Genomic DNA, 16,138 nt, shown 5'->3' on the forward strand with positions numbered 1-16,138 from the left:
TTGATAATTATTTCAAAAGATTTTTTTAAACTGTACTTAAGGGAGGCCTGGGTGGCTCAGCAGTTGAGCGTCTGCCTTTGGCTCAGGGCATGATCCTGGAGTCCCAGAATCGAGTTCTACATTGAGCTCCCTGCATGGAGCCTGCTTCTCCCTGTCTATGTCTCTGCCTCTCTCTGTCTCTCATGAATAAATAAATAAAATATTTTTTAAAATGTACTTAAGATGCAATATTGGGTTTCAAATTTCTATTTCCCAAATTCTTTCCAGTAGATTCTTAGCTTTCAGCTGTTGCTTCATACTTCATATCTTGACTAAAAAGATAATTAAAAAAAAATAATTAATGAAAAAAAAAGGCCATTGAATATTTGGGAACGGGTTCATGAAAGCATTCTGAGGAAGAATCTGAGATCAGCACTAGGTGTTTTTGTTTTTGTTTTTTCAGCAATTGCTCTAATTTATGACTAGCTGATATTATTTTATGTGTGTATACATGTATATTTTAAAAATAAATTCAATTCCCTTCAGTAGTTTTTATTCCCTTTTATATGTATCCAGAAATCAGCTGGCAGAAGTTCACACATTTTTATTTCAGGTCAATTAATCAAAGTTATTAGACCCCACTGATTATTTACAGAACACTAAATTGCTTAACATTCAACAACAGCTGCATTATACTTTAAGACTGCCCCTCAAAACCCCTCAATTCCAGTTTTAGTATAGATCCTGAGATCAGATGCAAGTTATACAGTGCTGTCTAACTCAATGACATTCTTTTATCAGAAAATAAAAAGATGAAGAACTTAAATATGGTATGAATACATTCAGTGAAGCCACAGACAGGATTCATGCAGAGGGCAAGCTGCTAAGGGAGGCACAATAACCACTCCCTGCTCCCCGCAAAGGTATCCACATTCAAACAAATTAAAGTCAGGTAGGAGAAGGTACATAGATACATCATGAAGTAGACCCATCAATGCCACAAAAGAACCAAAGTAATATGGATATAGTCAGGACACTCCAGAATCCTTTCTATTTAGGAAACAGTGAGAAAGTCAGGAATAAGCTCACATTGGGGTCCCATCCATGCTCAGCACTAATAAGCCACTCAACAATTGATAGAGTAGGAGGTGGGCTAGGGAGAAGTTACACAAGTTGGAAAGTACAACTGGCAAAAAAATGGTTTCTAGAACTATTATAATGCCAGAAGTTCTCAAGACCATCCCTGGGTTTGTTGATTTGCTTGAACAACTCACAGGACTGGGCATACAGTTGCTCCTACTAGGACTCAGCTGATAGATAATTTTAAAAAATGAAAAAAAAGCAGTATTAGTAGGGGAAAAAGATGCTTGGGGCAAGGTAAACAAAAACATATGAGTTATTCTGTAGTCCTCTCTTAACAGAGCCATACAGAGTATACTCAGATCCTCTCATGACAAAACTGTGACATGTATGAACATTTATAGAGGAAACCCACCTGAGCCTAGGAATCCAAGGTTTTTATGGGGGGATCATATATTATAGGCACCTTCTACTTCATACATGCCCAAATTCTAGACCTCCAAAAGCAAAAGAAGTATTCATCCTAAAAACAGTGTTTGTGCAATTTTAGGCAAGTGAGACACTTTATCAGTTCTGGGAATAGTGGGAATCATCTTGAAACCAACTTACCATAAGCCAGGCAAGAGTCACACTTGCAAGCAGGCCTTTCTAATAAAAGAAGTCTTTAGACTTGCTATGTTCTCTTTGCATGATTATTAACTATAGAACAGTTTATGAAAGGTCTTGAGAATTTAAAAAATCTAAAAGGTCTCCCAAAGTATTCAATCTTGTTATTAATTTTTTATAATACTTTGTAAAATTGGTAGGAAAATTTGCTGCTCTGCCACAGTGGAACTTCCTAAGGGTTTACTGTTACTCTTCATCCTTAGGAGAGAACAACTGAGAAAGCTCTTAGTCAACAATTAGATTACTGATAGTACTATTCTGGTGGCATGAGTAGTATATCACGTGGAATTCTGTTTTCGCTTTTCTTCCAATAATGTGGAAAGTTCTTTTAGAGTTTAGATTATCTTTAAATAATTGCAAGTTATCACAACCTATTTTATGCATGGTGTTAGATTTCAAGCATGAAAACCATTTTCATCATGTTATAAAAACAGTTTGATGTATGTACAAGATGCTTGCTTTTTTCACAGCAGTAACATTGGGCTGAAGCTGAAATGCCTTCAAATATTTCATTGACTGGGGGGAAGAAAGCAAGCTTTTTGGCTTTTTAAAATTTTGGTCTTTCATAAATTACAAGTGTACTATTCACAAAGCTAGTCTTTGTTAAATATAAAAAAACTAGGTTTCCAAACTCTTTCAACCCAATTTTTACCACCATCCAGAGCCATAGTTATATAAAATATCTAAGGTCATAGAAAAAAATGTTTATGTCCTATATTAACTGCTTACAATTTATGTCATTGTGACTAATTAATAAGACTTCAACCTGTAGAAGGATGATGTCTTAAAAAAAAAAAAAAAGACAAGTAAAGGCAACTTCTATAGTATACAAAAGCAGAATTATTTCCCAAGTAGCTAACTATAAATTGTTCTTCTGATAGAAGATCCTTGGTATTTTTTAAAGTTCTTCTGTTGTTGCTAATAAAAAAGTACAACTTTGAAGGAAAAGTTGACCCCTGATGTTAAATAAGATTTATTTTATCTTCAGAATAGGGTGGGAATAAGTTTGGCTAAAATCACTAGGGTGTAACGAACATGATGATTATTTCCATGTGTCAAATACCAGAGGAAGAAGCTTTCAAGTTTATTGAGTCCAACTTGCATAGAACTAAATGGCTTTGAGGTTAGGTATGAACTCTCTTTTGTGCTATTAATCTTCATCTGAACATAAAATTGTTTTTTAAGCTTTAGCAACAGGCTCTCATTGTCACTTTTTCTGTAAAAGTGAGTTACACAAACAAGGAGAAAAGTGGATGAAGCAAGTTATATTCAGGATTTACAGTCATCATAAGAAATCTGTAAACACTAGCTTAAAATATTTTTTCAATAGACCTAAAATAATTTTGCATGAAATAGGAGAACAGGTTCTATAGCCCACCTGGTACATGCTGATATTTAGCATAAAGTTATTGTTTCTATTAAATAAACAACTTGCTAATTTTGCCATCAGTGTGCTAAGTTTATGATATTTGAGCATAATTTGAAACTATTAACTGTCAATACTATGAACCTTTGAAATTTTAATAATTGGCAAACTCCAACTATGAATATTCTTAAGTTGGGAAATACCCTTTAACTGAAATTAGACCATGTAAGATAATATGGGAGGATGTTAAAAAGAAAAAAAGGAGGGGCCAAGAAAACATTCCTGACTAATCTTAAGGATGTCAAAAAAACAGTGGAAGAAATTGTTGTGTGTCTGGGAAAACCAGCTTCATTTCTTAGTTTCCCCTTAATGTTTCTAATAGTTTCGAATTAGCATTTTCTTCTTTGACCATCTGTCCTTTCTGCTTCAGTGTTTCCTTCTCTTCATTTACTGTATTTAAACTACTTCTCCAATTATTTCTATCAAGTTTCCGTTCATGTACATCTCTGTATTGAAACAATTTCAAATACATCAAAAATAGTACCAGCACTCCATTGTGTCAAGTATTTGAAGGCATACTTTTTTATCCAGTTGTGTGGCGCTGGTTTTCCCTCCCATCTTTTCTGACTAACCAGGGGAGCTCCGAGAGGACAATAACTTGGTCCTCCTGTGTTCCGAGGCCTTTTCTCGGGCTCACACAGCAGCATAAGGTGCCTAGAGACTACAGAATTGATCCGAGATACCACAGGAAGATAATCACTTTGCCACAACACAAAGAAAATGCTGCTTCACTGCACAGATTAGGTTGGGGAAAACAAAAGAAGATAAGAAAGTTCCCACCAGCTAAAGGTCAAGCATCACACTCATTTACTGGCAACACTCAAATACCCACAAGATTCATAAAGCACTTCTGTATAAGTACTGTTTAAGATCTATTAAACCAGATGATGCTAATCAAACAGTAAAGAGTCTACTATATTGTCCCAAAATTACATTTAAAGGTATAATATTTTCTAGTGAACTTAAAAAGCTGTATCTTTTAAGCAGGAGTACAAGTGCTCCTGAGTGGTATCAAGAAATGGAGAGGGAGAAGGAGCTGGGTTCTAGCTGAGACAGTTTACAATGGAAGGCTGTCTCCTCATACTTAATGGAAAGGATTAGGACTACTATAGAGACTGGAAAGGGACAAGAAGAATTAATGGCAGCAAATCAGAGACACTATGCTATAATAGTCATTAGAAGAGGTTTGATTGAGGGTACCACATGCAGTTATAACTATGGGATTCAGGTGGCCCCAAGATCATTGCCAAATGTTTCTTTCAGTGGTAAAGACTTGGAAGTCACAGGAAATCAGATAGATTATAACCACTCTAGAGAAGGATGTTGGACAGGCACGGGATCGTATCTGATAAATCCCTGCCTTTCATCTCTGTAACTCCATGAGTCTACTTTAGGGCATCTATCTGAGCCAAAACCAGTGAACCTGATATTACAATTTTTTTTTAATACTATGATTTCTGACAAGGGAGTCCTTTTGCTTTATTGATCTTTCACGTGATGTATCTTAATATAGAACAAAATAAGGTACCTGGAAGTACATTATATGCTCAGAAATTGCTCAGGTTGTAACCCACTGAAACAGAATCTCCTTGAGAAATTAATTAGCATTCCGCCCCAGGACAATCCCAAAGCTATTGTTCTGCCATGATTTAAGCTAATAGAGTACTAGTTTCTTTACTAGCAAGTCCTCTAAGACAGAGCACCAGGGCTTAAACCTTTGCTTTGCCATATATGCCTGACAACCCCTCACCAGTAATATTTATTTACTATGTTACTTGTACTGTTGGTGCTTTGGTTTTCACATCAGTAAACTGATGCTAATACCAAGATTAACACTGCCACATAGTTGTTTTGAGAGTGAATTAACACAGGAAGTATACAATATACTTGCTAATAGAGTAAATACTATGTGTTGTTAGCTATAATTCCTATTGCATTACTGGAGTGGGGGCTGGTGGGCTAGACCACCAAGCAGACTAGTGCAGTGGAGCACTTATGTTGAATAGTCCTAGAAAACAGAGCCAGTGTTATCATTGGTTATGGAACCACAATGATGTGGCACCGAGCTTCAGAAACTTGAAAGATAAAAGACAAAGAAGCTAGTTGATTTACACTGCAGAATCTTCTATCTTTTTGGCTATTAGCCAGGTGGCCATCTTCCCACTTGAGCAGAGGCTGGACCTTTCCTGCACAGATAGCCGAATCAGAAAGTTTCCAAAGCGAGGTATACCCCTCACCAACCAGAAGATTTCTTTCCAGTGAAATTCTGACAAGCCCCCAGAAAGGCCTACAAAACTGATATTAAAGATTTTTCCAACAGGTGTCAGAATACTTGCAATCAAGCTTTAACCGAGTAGTGCAATTCTAGTCAGTCCCTGTTTAATAATGTGACACTACACATCTAAGTCTGTTATCAGACATGAAAGGGAATCACTAGCCTTGAAGACCAAAATTTGTACAAATTTTTAAAAAAGATAATAAGAAAAAAGAAATTCGTGAGAAACAAGTAACACAGAAGGGAATAAACAAACCACACAGAATGGGAAAAAAACAAACACAGAATGAAACAAAAACACAGAATGAAATAAACCATACAGATATGAAAGCTTGAAGAAATTAGTGGTATAGAAAAATGTACTTTTCACCCTATTTAAAATCTCCATCTCCAAATTTGCCTCTCCTATCCCTATATTGATTTGATTTCCCCCTCTTAGCACTTGCACATCCTTTCTAAAAAATTTATATATACTCTTTGCCTGTCCACAGGTACATAGTTAATATTAGAAGTAGATTTTCTTCCCAACTAGGACAAGGAAACAAAGTCACAGAGAAGCTGGGTAACACTCTAGGGTCACGGTGTTGCTAAGTATCAAACAGTATTTCAGCCTAGGGGAGCAGCTGTCAGTTTCCCCGTTCTGAAGCACATTGCTTGTGCTGCCTCCTCTATAACGTAGCAGCTCCCTAGGGTAGGGGTACCCCCACAGCCAGTACTCAGAGGAATGGCTACACAGGAAGGTGGGGTATTCGGTATGTATTTGTTAAATTAATGAGGAAAACAAAAAAAGTCAGTATTTACACAGGACTCTGCTTACATTGAAAGGAATGATATTTATCTTGTTATAGAAGTATAAACATCAATTTAACTGGAAGCATTCTATAATTATAGGGTGCAGATGTAGAGAAAGGCAGTATCTAAGTGTTAATAAGATAAAAGACCTAAATCCTTATAGTAGGAAGGCAACTGAAAATGCATAATTGAAATATCCAAAAATAGTGGTATTTTATTAAAGGCATGTTTTAAAAAAAATCAGAGGTGAATGCCTAGAAGAAACAAAATCTCTAAAGAGAGTGAAAATCCTTGCCTTAGACGTGTTGCTTATCCTGGCTGGGAGAGGGGGTGGAGCTGCTGGCAAAAATGGAGCAACCTCTGTCTTCTGGGTGGTTCCTTTAGAGTGCCAAAACCCACCCTCAACTTAACATGAGGGAAGTGCACTGAAATCAACAGGCTGCTTCTAACAGAACCATTAAGATGAACAAATGGTCGTGTAAGTTCAAAGACCATACGCTTATTATGAACATACATCATTTAAAGCCTAAGGAGGATATAATTTCACTGTGGACCTAGAAACGGATTTTGACTTTGCAAACCTATTTCCAGTTTCTGCCCCCAAACCTTTTACAAACAAAATCAACAAACTGCTTTAGTGTTCCTGAGAGGCTTTTTGCCTAAGGATTGCCTTTCTAATTAAGCCCTCCAACTCTTTAACATGCTAATTTTATCCATTAACTTGTAGATGAAGTGATTTCAGCTGTTATCTGTGCATCACACACAACAGGGCTTGATCTACAATTTCAGGGAAGCTGGTTTGAAAATTTTTGCCAGTTTTCATTAAAGAAACTTGAGTTTTATAGCATCAAATTATATTTTAGTGTAGTTAACGGGAGTTTCGTGGACTGGCCAAAGGAGAAGATGATGAAATCAGCAGTGAAGCTGGAGAGGGGGCAAAGGTGGATGGGGTCAAAGTCCTCTGGGGCACTTTGTAGATCTCCACTACAGTGAAAGAAAGAAAAAAAAAAATCTAAAATTTAATGGTATGGAGACTTCTGGAAATGTAACCTACGCTATTATCACCGACCATATTCATGATATGACCCAAACCCAGATGGAAGTGGAGAAGTAAATTAGCAATCAGCGTGCCAATCTGAAAAAGAGTTGCTTCTGAGGTCTACTGAATTCAGTTAAAGATAAATCCAGTCCTAGTCCCACTTTTGCATAGCTTTCCAACTTGGGATTCTCATCTTCCAGACACCTCAGTTCGCTTGCTAAGAACAGGGTAAAAATATCACTGATATCATGCAATTGTTGGGGGATAAAACACAGTATGTATTTTGTAGGTTGTATTATATTTCACCTATGTGATTAGGAGAAGGATAATGGAGTTTTCTGGAATGCTGAGTGCAGAATGCCATATGTAAGTCTGTCTGTAACCTACTTCAAGGGAAATTCATAGAAGGTTGCAATCAAACCATTAGAAACAGGGTTTCTTTTGAATCTAAGTGGCACCCCCCAGGATATGGAATTTGAACGTGCTTCATGCCTGAAAAAGGGGAAAGTAAATAACCTAGGTCAAAGGGAAATTGCACCAAAGGGACTTTGGCACCAGAGACTTTATTCAAGGTGATCACAGTAAGAGTCAAGGCTTAACAGTAGGGAACAGATATTGAACTCCACTCCACTGAAACAAAAGGCCAGAGAGTTTTCAAGTGTTGAGTGACCCAAAGAAAACAATTGGTGGATGGAATTATGGAGAAGAATGAGGGTAAGCAAAGTGTTTGCTGATTGGCACTCACCTTAAATTAGGCTCCTCTTCTCCCACAGAAACAATGAGATGGGATTCTCTGTTTCTTGGTGATTAATTTTTAAAAGTATGGCTCCTAGGTCCTTGGAAAACACAGTCCTGGAGTGTAAAACTGTCGAGAGGCTGGAAAACTTTTGTATCTCCTCGGGCACAGAAAACCTGCAATAGCAGGTTTCCTCAAATGCTTTAAGGGAAAAGGGTCAGTCAGGGAAGTGCCGTCAGGATGAAATCAGTCTGAAATTTAGTTTGGCTGAGGAAACTGTTAAGGTGTTCTCAGTTGCCTGAGGTAATAAACCCTTGTCATCTTGAAGTAAGGTGCTGTGTGTTGTGGAATTCACTTGCCCCAAACTATTTGGGAGTTTGGCTTTTTTGTTTTGAAGACCATAAAGGAGTTCTTTATTGTCATTCCTGGAAGAACCAACAAGACATTTCTGTTGTGATTTTGGAATGCCACAGATTATTAACCCATTGATGTAAGGAGTTATATAATATCCTCTGCTTTTTAAATGTTAGTTTACATAATGGCCCTGCCAGAGTATAGAGTTATTTCAGGGGCAACAGCAGAAGTTTTACATTCCTCAAAAGGAATTGTTCACTACATAATGATTGTTGTCAAGCAAGATAAGACCCCATTTTCTACAGATTCTCAGAGGTTAAGGGTTCCATAGGTGGCAAACTTAAACATTTTCTGTTCCAAGGCATTCTTTTTCTCCCCCTATTGCTGGGCTTTCTATTCACTGAAAATTATTATATGAAATAAAATCTGTCTTCCAAAGTTTTCCATTAAAAAACTGATTTGTGTGCTCCAGGAGGATGGAAAGTTTGTCATATATATGTTTGATACAAAGGAAAACACATTTAAAATGTACAATTTATATTTAGCAACTGCAGGGAACATCTGTTAACTAAGGGACACATCTATTATTCAGGGCGATCATCAACATAACTATTCGATCATTTGTCTGAGAAATCTGAGCTTTGAGTTCAGAGAGAAATCTTCCCCTCTCCTTTGGGCTGGAGCAGAGGAGAGTAGGATTGTGGTTTGTATCAATCGGATTCTTGTCAAGATTATTCCCCTCGGTGGTGGCTTGACTACAGCTGAGAAAAACCTCTTTTACTACCCTCCCATCCATCATTGATTTGTTGGATACGTTGCCAAATGATTTTGTTGGTAGAGCCTAGGAGTGATATAATACAGGGATGATATACAAAATGTTTAACTAGGCCTGTGAAGGTAATACCCAATTAGGGTGGGTCCTGACAATAGCATAAGTCCTGAGGTCCCTGCTGAGCCATGCAAGTCTTTAGGTCCAGGACCAGAATAAGGTCCTAAGGGAAGCACTAGGGGTGCGGGCACACCCCGAGGACATTACTGGAACTTAAGACAGCAGCTATTTATTGATCCGAAATATTCCAATGTTTTAACAACTGGTTCAAACAAACTGAATATAAACTCTAGTATAAGCAAAGGAAATTTCATTACTGCATTGGGTTTGACCCCCACCCCCACCCGAAACAGCAATCCATGTGGCAGGCACTTCAATCACAACTTAATCAGATGTAAAATTCTCCCTCTTTAAGATACTGTGCATGCTAAAGACCCGTTTTAAGAAATGAAAGGGTCCCACAGAAATTCAATAAAACTACTCACAGATTTTGCTGTATTAGCTCATTTTTACTTGTAATAGAAGATTGTTTTCTGAACGTTTAATGTATCTCTGCAGGGAACATAGCATAATGGAAAATGCTTGCACTTCAGCTCTTGTCAAGATCACGGTCCTACCATTTGTTGCCTCTGCAATCCTGGGCAAGTTGCTTCACCCTTGTGTGTTTTGGCTGGCATAGCTACAGGTAAGGCCAAGCGTACCTCCTGACAGCTGTTCCCACTTCTGGATAGAGCACTTCTGTAGCACTTGCTACCTGCTAAACATGCCAAACTTTTTCTTACTTTTTGACTGTTTCCCCCAACTAGAATATAAGTTACATGAGATTTGTCTTTTTGGGGTTTTTTTAGTCACTATACACATTATATCTCCAATGTCTAGAACTCTGACTGGCACACAGTAGTTGATCTACATTTATCTGTTGAATAAACAAACACACACAAGGATATTGTAACATATTCTGGTTCTTTTGTATCTGTTAAGGTGTTCTCCACTGCAGTAAGGAAAACCTGAGTTAAACTGGTTTAAATAATAAGGAAATGTGATGTTCCTACTAGATTAAGAATCCTGCACTATCCAAGTTGAAACTGTGTTTTCAAGGGTTTTCTCTGTACACTTTTTTGTCAACAAGCTGAATTTTCTCTTGATTTCAAAAAGTCTGCCAGCAGTGTTGGGGTAGTTTAGTTTCCTGTTTAAATCAAAAGCAGGTAGAGAAAACCTCTCTCACATCCATTGGGTAAGTGCCCTTTCCATGGATCAAACTGAACCTATGTAATTCATGAGCTCATCCCTAATCCATTTGTTTCTGAACTTAAATATGTATCAGGCTCATCTGGAGGGTCTGTACAAACACAGATTTCTGGGATGTCCTCCTCTAGCTTCTGATCCAGGAGGTCTCAGTGGGAGCCTAAAGATTTGCATTTCTGACAAGTCCCCAGGGGCTGCTGTTGCTGCTGCTGTTCCTGCTGCTGCTGAACCATACTTGGAGAACTTCTGCCTTGATTATTATCCATCTTCAGGGAAGAGCCACAAATTGCCCAGCTAAAGCCTGGGTCCTTGGATCAATCAGTGATAAGAGGGTTGGGAAGGGTAGGGTCCGTTTGGATTTTAGGGGTTATCCTTATTGTTAAGGACAGGATCAACTTCCCCTGATCTACATGTGCTACCTAGGAAAGAGGTCAGGAACAAAGGGAAGCAGAGTGGATGAATTCTGGATAGGAAACTGGCAGCCAGATAACCCTTTTAATGTAACTGGGCTTTGGAAATATGCACAATATACATCGTTTCTGTTTCCTTCACAGAGTCCCCATGACCAAGATTTAGCTGCCAGCGTTCAATGGATTTCTTTTGCTTCCGATGCCCTCCTAACCTGCATATGCCAAGAGGAAGCTGCATTTCCACTATCATTTATTTTATTCATCTATTTATTATGTGTCTGAGGGCCTGTTTCTCCAAGGCACTAAACACTATTCTGAGATAATTAATAGAAAATAAAATAGTTCTATATTTAAGGAGTGCTTAGCCGTTGGTGAGGCATTGGAGACAACGCCTGGAAATAACTTTAAAATATGAAAGTCTATGATATAAGAGAGAACGCTTTGAAATCTACAAGAAGGCTTGATTCTTGTGAAGTCTGTCTTTTTTCTTTACTTCATTGGCCTCTTCTCCAAGGCATGCCAATGTGACACCACCTACCTTTAGTTTGCTTTCATTTCTTTTTTTTTTTAAGATTTTATTTATTTCTTTGAGAGAGAGCAAGAGAGAGAGATAGAGAGAGAGAGAGAGAGAGCACAGAGGAAGAGGGATAGGGAGAAGCAGATGCCCAGATGAGCAGGGAACCTAACACGAGGTTCAATCCCAGGACCCAGAGATCATGACCTGAGCTGAAGGTAGACAGTTAACTGACTAAGCCATCCAGGTCCCCTTGTTTTCATTTCTGACTTGAAAAAACACAGTTGCTCTATCCGGAGGAACAACTGAACCTTGTTTCAAGGTGACTCGTGTGCGGAGTTTGCTTTATTTTTGAGACTAAGGACTCACCTTGGAGAGGGAAAATTCTCTTATATACATTATATATTGTTCTAACAGATCTTACTTTTTATAAGCACCATATTCACGTTTTATGTCATGATCTAAATATTTTTAAAAGATTATGGAACAAGGTTGTCAGTGATTATCATGACTAGTATTTGAAACTAGAGAAGTTCCTTAATTCGTCTGAAAAGAACAGATATCTATAGATAAAAGGAAGTCTAGTGATAACTTTGTTCAGAGTATAGTTATAGGGAAGAACCAACTCTTTAGCAATGATAAGAAGGAAAAGAAAGGAAGTGAGCCCTAAGCACCAATGGAGAATTGGCAAAAAATTTTCTAAACATTTTTTAAATGCCTACTGAGGAACTTAAATATTTTGAGTTATTCAGTAGGAAATCACAATCTGCTATGAAAAAAAGAAACAAAGCTTAATAGTTACCATGATGCATATTGAAACTTTGAATCTTTATAGTTCATAAAGAAAAAAACATGTTCTCATCACTGTGATACTGATAACATGTTAAAAATCTGACATATGGTAGATAAAAATGCACATGTACTTTTTTTCCCATGAGATAATAATCAGGCATTAATTTTTATAGTTAGTGCAGAATTCTCACATGTGTTTTATTTATATGCCTACTTTGTTAAAAGGTTTTTAAGAACATTAATTATTATTAAACACAGATTCAGGGTCAAGGTTATTACCAGCAATTATTAGGTGCTCACCAGATATTAGTTCTACTTCCTTATTTTCTTGCACACAGCCAATAGGCAAGAATTGATTGCAATACTTTTATATAGAAGATTGAAGTTCATCGTGTTTAAATCTTTCACCTAGTATCACAGAGCTGAGACAAAACTTGAAATTTACCTCAATTGTTTCAATGATTGTTCTATTCTTTCAATAAGATGATACTATTTTCCTACTCATAATTTGGCCTGAAAATTCTTCCCAGGTCTCAAATTATTGTATTTTATTGTGAACACTCTTATTAGTTCAAGAACAATTCATAAAATTAAGGTATTGCTATGAATGAATGTGCCCCCACACTAGTCCAATCATTTGTTTTAATTTGAGGCATTAAGAAATAAGTGATAACTTAAAGGTTTAACCAAAGTATTTCTTCATTTCTTGTATTAGATTAATTGGGACTTGTGATTTACATGGATACTTAAGAGAAATGGGTTCAAAATAAAATATGTATCTATAGTTTCTATGTTTTAACCTAGAATTCAAGATCTCAGTGGAGGTGTTAACATTATTTTGTATTGAATTATGTGATTTTCATTGATTCTTGGCTGGTTTCCAGAGAATATACTCTGAGTGACTTTTTATGGCCCAACATATTTTCTTTTTTTCTTTTTTTTTTTTTTTTTAATTTTTTACTTATTTATAATAGTCACCGAGAGAGAGAGAGAGAGAGAGAGAGAGAGAGAGAGAGGCAGAGACATAAGCAGGCTCCATGCACCAGGAGCCTGATGTGGGATTTGATCCCGGGTCTCCAGGATCGCACCCTGGGCCAAAGGCAGGCGCCAAACCGCTGCGCCACCCAGGGATCCCCCAACATATTTTCAATTTGGTAAACATCCTATGTGTGCTTGAAAAGCACGTGGTTTCTAGCATTGTTGGGCTCAATTTTCTATTACTGGATGCAGTGTTCACTATATTAATTAGAGCAGATCTATAAGTTATGTTGTTAATGTCTTCTACATCCTTACTGCCTTCTCTCTGCTTTTTCTTTCAGTTATTGAAAAAGTTGTATGAAGATCACCCACCAGGACTGTGAATTTGTCCATTATTTCAATAATCTGATACAAATATAATAATCCTGCTACTCCATAATGCTGCCAAAATGACTTCTAAGAAGTAAAATCTTTTTATTTTATTATAGTGTTTTATTGACATCAAAGATATCAATTGTAAGATGTACTATTATTTTATGTACTATAAAGAAAGAAAAATCTTGCTAAATAAAATCTTTCATAATACCAGAATGAAAATTCTACATAATTTTGTCATTCAAGACTCATATTCTTAAATTCCTTTCATTTCTTTCAAGGCATCTTGCAATGTCCCCTAACTTCAGTTGCATGGCACCTGAATCAGTAATAAAGCAAAGGATAGCTTCATCCACTTGTGGGAATGCTCCTTTCTTAGGTTCCCTAAGGTACTTGGTTTTTGCTTAGAAAAAAAAACAGAAAAATGGATTGAGTTCATGCTTCTACTTCTGAATATTTCCTTCAAAAATACCAAATGCATGCCTCACTGCTGTTTGTGACTCTCTGCAAAAGACAATATATTGTTTGTTTTACTACTTAATCATTCTATAACTTTTTTGAAGGTATATGATCATTGAAATCAACACATTCAGAATTAACCAAGTTGATCATTCAATTAAAGTGGCAATATGCCATGGGCACCACCTGGCAACAGCAACTTAAGACTTCCATCAATTAAAAGACTTAACCAAGTATCAGAAATGTGACTTATAATTGATGAAATACCACTCTCAGCCATCTGATTCATCCTTTTATATTGTTAAATTATACACTTTATAATATATTCCTCTCTTTAATACTAAAAGGCATAAATAATGGCAACTCAAATTTCTGAAAAACAAAGATCATGAATAACCGAAAGTATGCCAATTTGTTAGCACGAGCTTTCACTGGAGTCCACAGATGATGTTTAGTACATGCTTGATGACAGGGAAGATGAAAGAATAGGAAATGAGACAGTGCTTGACCTCAGGGTGTGTGTGTGTGTGTGTGTGTGTGTGTTCCTGAACTCCTCTCTCTCTCTCTCTCTCTCTTTTTTTTTTTCTGGAAAAAAAAGGTATTCATCTCGGAAACACTTTTTTTGCTCTAACCATGAGATCTGAATAAGAAGCAGCAACTTCTTACATGATCCCCAACTCCATAGTTACAGGTATTGCTTTAAAGGTGCCACCTGAGCAAGGCTGGTCCAAACATAGTAATTCCTGAGCCCCTAGTAATTAGTCTAGGTGACCCAATATAGGCCAATTAGAAAATTTCCCCCAGGATTTTTCAAAATGAAGCTGAAAAGGACAATATTTTTTTTCTCTTTGGAAAGCTATGAGGATATAGGCACTGACAATTTCAGAAATCAAGACTATAGTCTTGAAGAAACACAATCTGAGATAATTTGGCTAGCAAAAAAGCAAAAAATTAAAGGTACCAAGAGAATCCCAACTGTTTTAACTCTGAAGTTCCTCTTAGTGAGAGTCTTCTACAGTTTATGGGAGCCAAAAAAATCCCTCATTTTGCTGTATGTTTCAGGTGGATTTCTTACATTTAAAACGAAAATTGCATTAGTTTTGGCTAATACAAGTATTTAAAGAAATGTGTAGTTAGCACATGTTTATGATGAAGGATGACATAATTACAATTATTTTGTGTGACAGTAAGTGTCACTTCATCACATAAAGTAAAAGCACAATATTTTCAGGTGTATAGAAGTAAATAAAACTTCCACTGAGGTGTTTTTTTTTTCCTTTAATTTTCTTTTGATCTCATGCTTTAAGAAGGAATGTGTGAGAAAATATTACTTGGAACTTGGGGAAAATTCATCATAAAAGAAAAGAAATTAAAAAAAAAGAAAGAAAAGAAAAGAAATAAAAGGGATTTGTCAAAGTAACATAGTCATCCCTCAGCATATTGAAAAATGCAGCCATTCATTCCTTTTTGGATATGTTATTGTATAATCAAAATAAAGTTTGGCCATAATTACAATTACAATGACTGTGCTTCGTATTCTTAATGAGAATACATTGAACAAAGACTTAGACATAAGCAGGTGTTTTCAGTTTGACTTACTGACAGGATCCAAGTAATTTTCAGCTTGCTCTGAAATTTAGTAACATCTATATATTGCAGGCTTTTGCCTATTTTTCTTAAAGGATTCCTGAGACACAAAACTATATACACCAGTCTGGAGGGAATATCAAATTTTTTTAAAAAAAAATAAAAACCTGTGTTTGAATTGATTCAGTCAGTATCAATACTTCTGTTTGAATTTTAAAATGAAATTTCAATGGTCCTATGACTGATATAATCTGTCCATTTAGTACAAATGGGCAAATCTCTTGACTGTATGAAGACTCCCAAGACAGATCCAACACTAATATTTCCTTAGTAGCATTGAAATCTTGAGTCTTTAATTTGACTCATAAAATACCTAAACATACAAATTATAAAGATAATAGTGATCAATGTTCTCTTCTGAAATTAGTCTTCTAATTGAAAATAGACAATATGTCATTTCAAACCATATGAAGCCAACTTTACATTTTTATGAAAGAATATTTTTCCACTATTAAATGTTATTTCAAATAGAATTAACCACTTTCTGACACTGGGGGATGTATATCTTGAAATTAAATAATAAGTCTATTGATTGTTACTTT

The 16,138-nt window shown here is 36.4% G+C and overlaps 1 protein-coding gene and 1 long non-coding RNA gene across 2 annotated transcripts in view; one reads left to right on the plus strand and one right to left on the minus strand.

Annotated features, from left to right (window-relative positions):
• The window catches only part of GPC5 (glypican 5), a 1,343,507-nt gene that overhangs the window by 622,469 nt on the left and 704,900 nt on the right, over positions 1-16,138 (minus strand). The gene's annotated exons all lie outside the window — the stretch shown is intronic.
• On the plus strand, positions 7,819-13,712 carry LOC140608315 (uncharacterized). The gene is made up of 3 exons (XR_012010334.1): positions 7,819-7,971; positions 9,735-9,861; positions 13,457-13,712. It is a non-coding gene; the product is annotated as an uncharacterized lncRNA (long non-coding RNA).

The sequence above is a fragment of the Canis lupus genome, chromosome 17, assembly GCF_048164855.1.
Source record: "Canis lupus baileyi chromosome 17, mCanLup2.hap1, whole genome shotgun sequence".
Classification (NCBI taxonomy): Eukaryota; Metazoa; Chordata; class Mammalia; order Carnivora; family Canidae; genus Canis; species Canis lupus.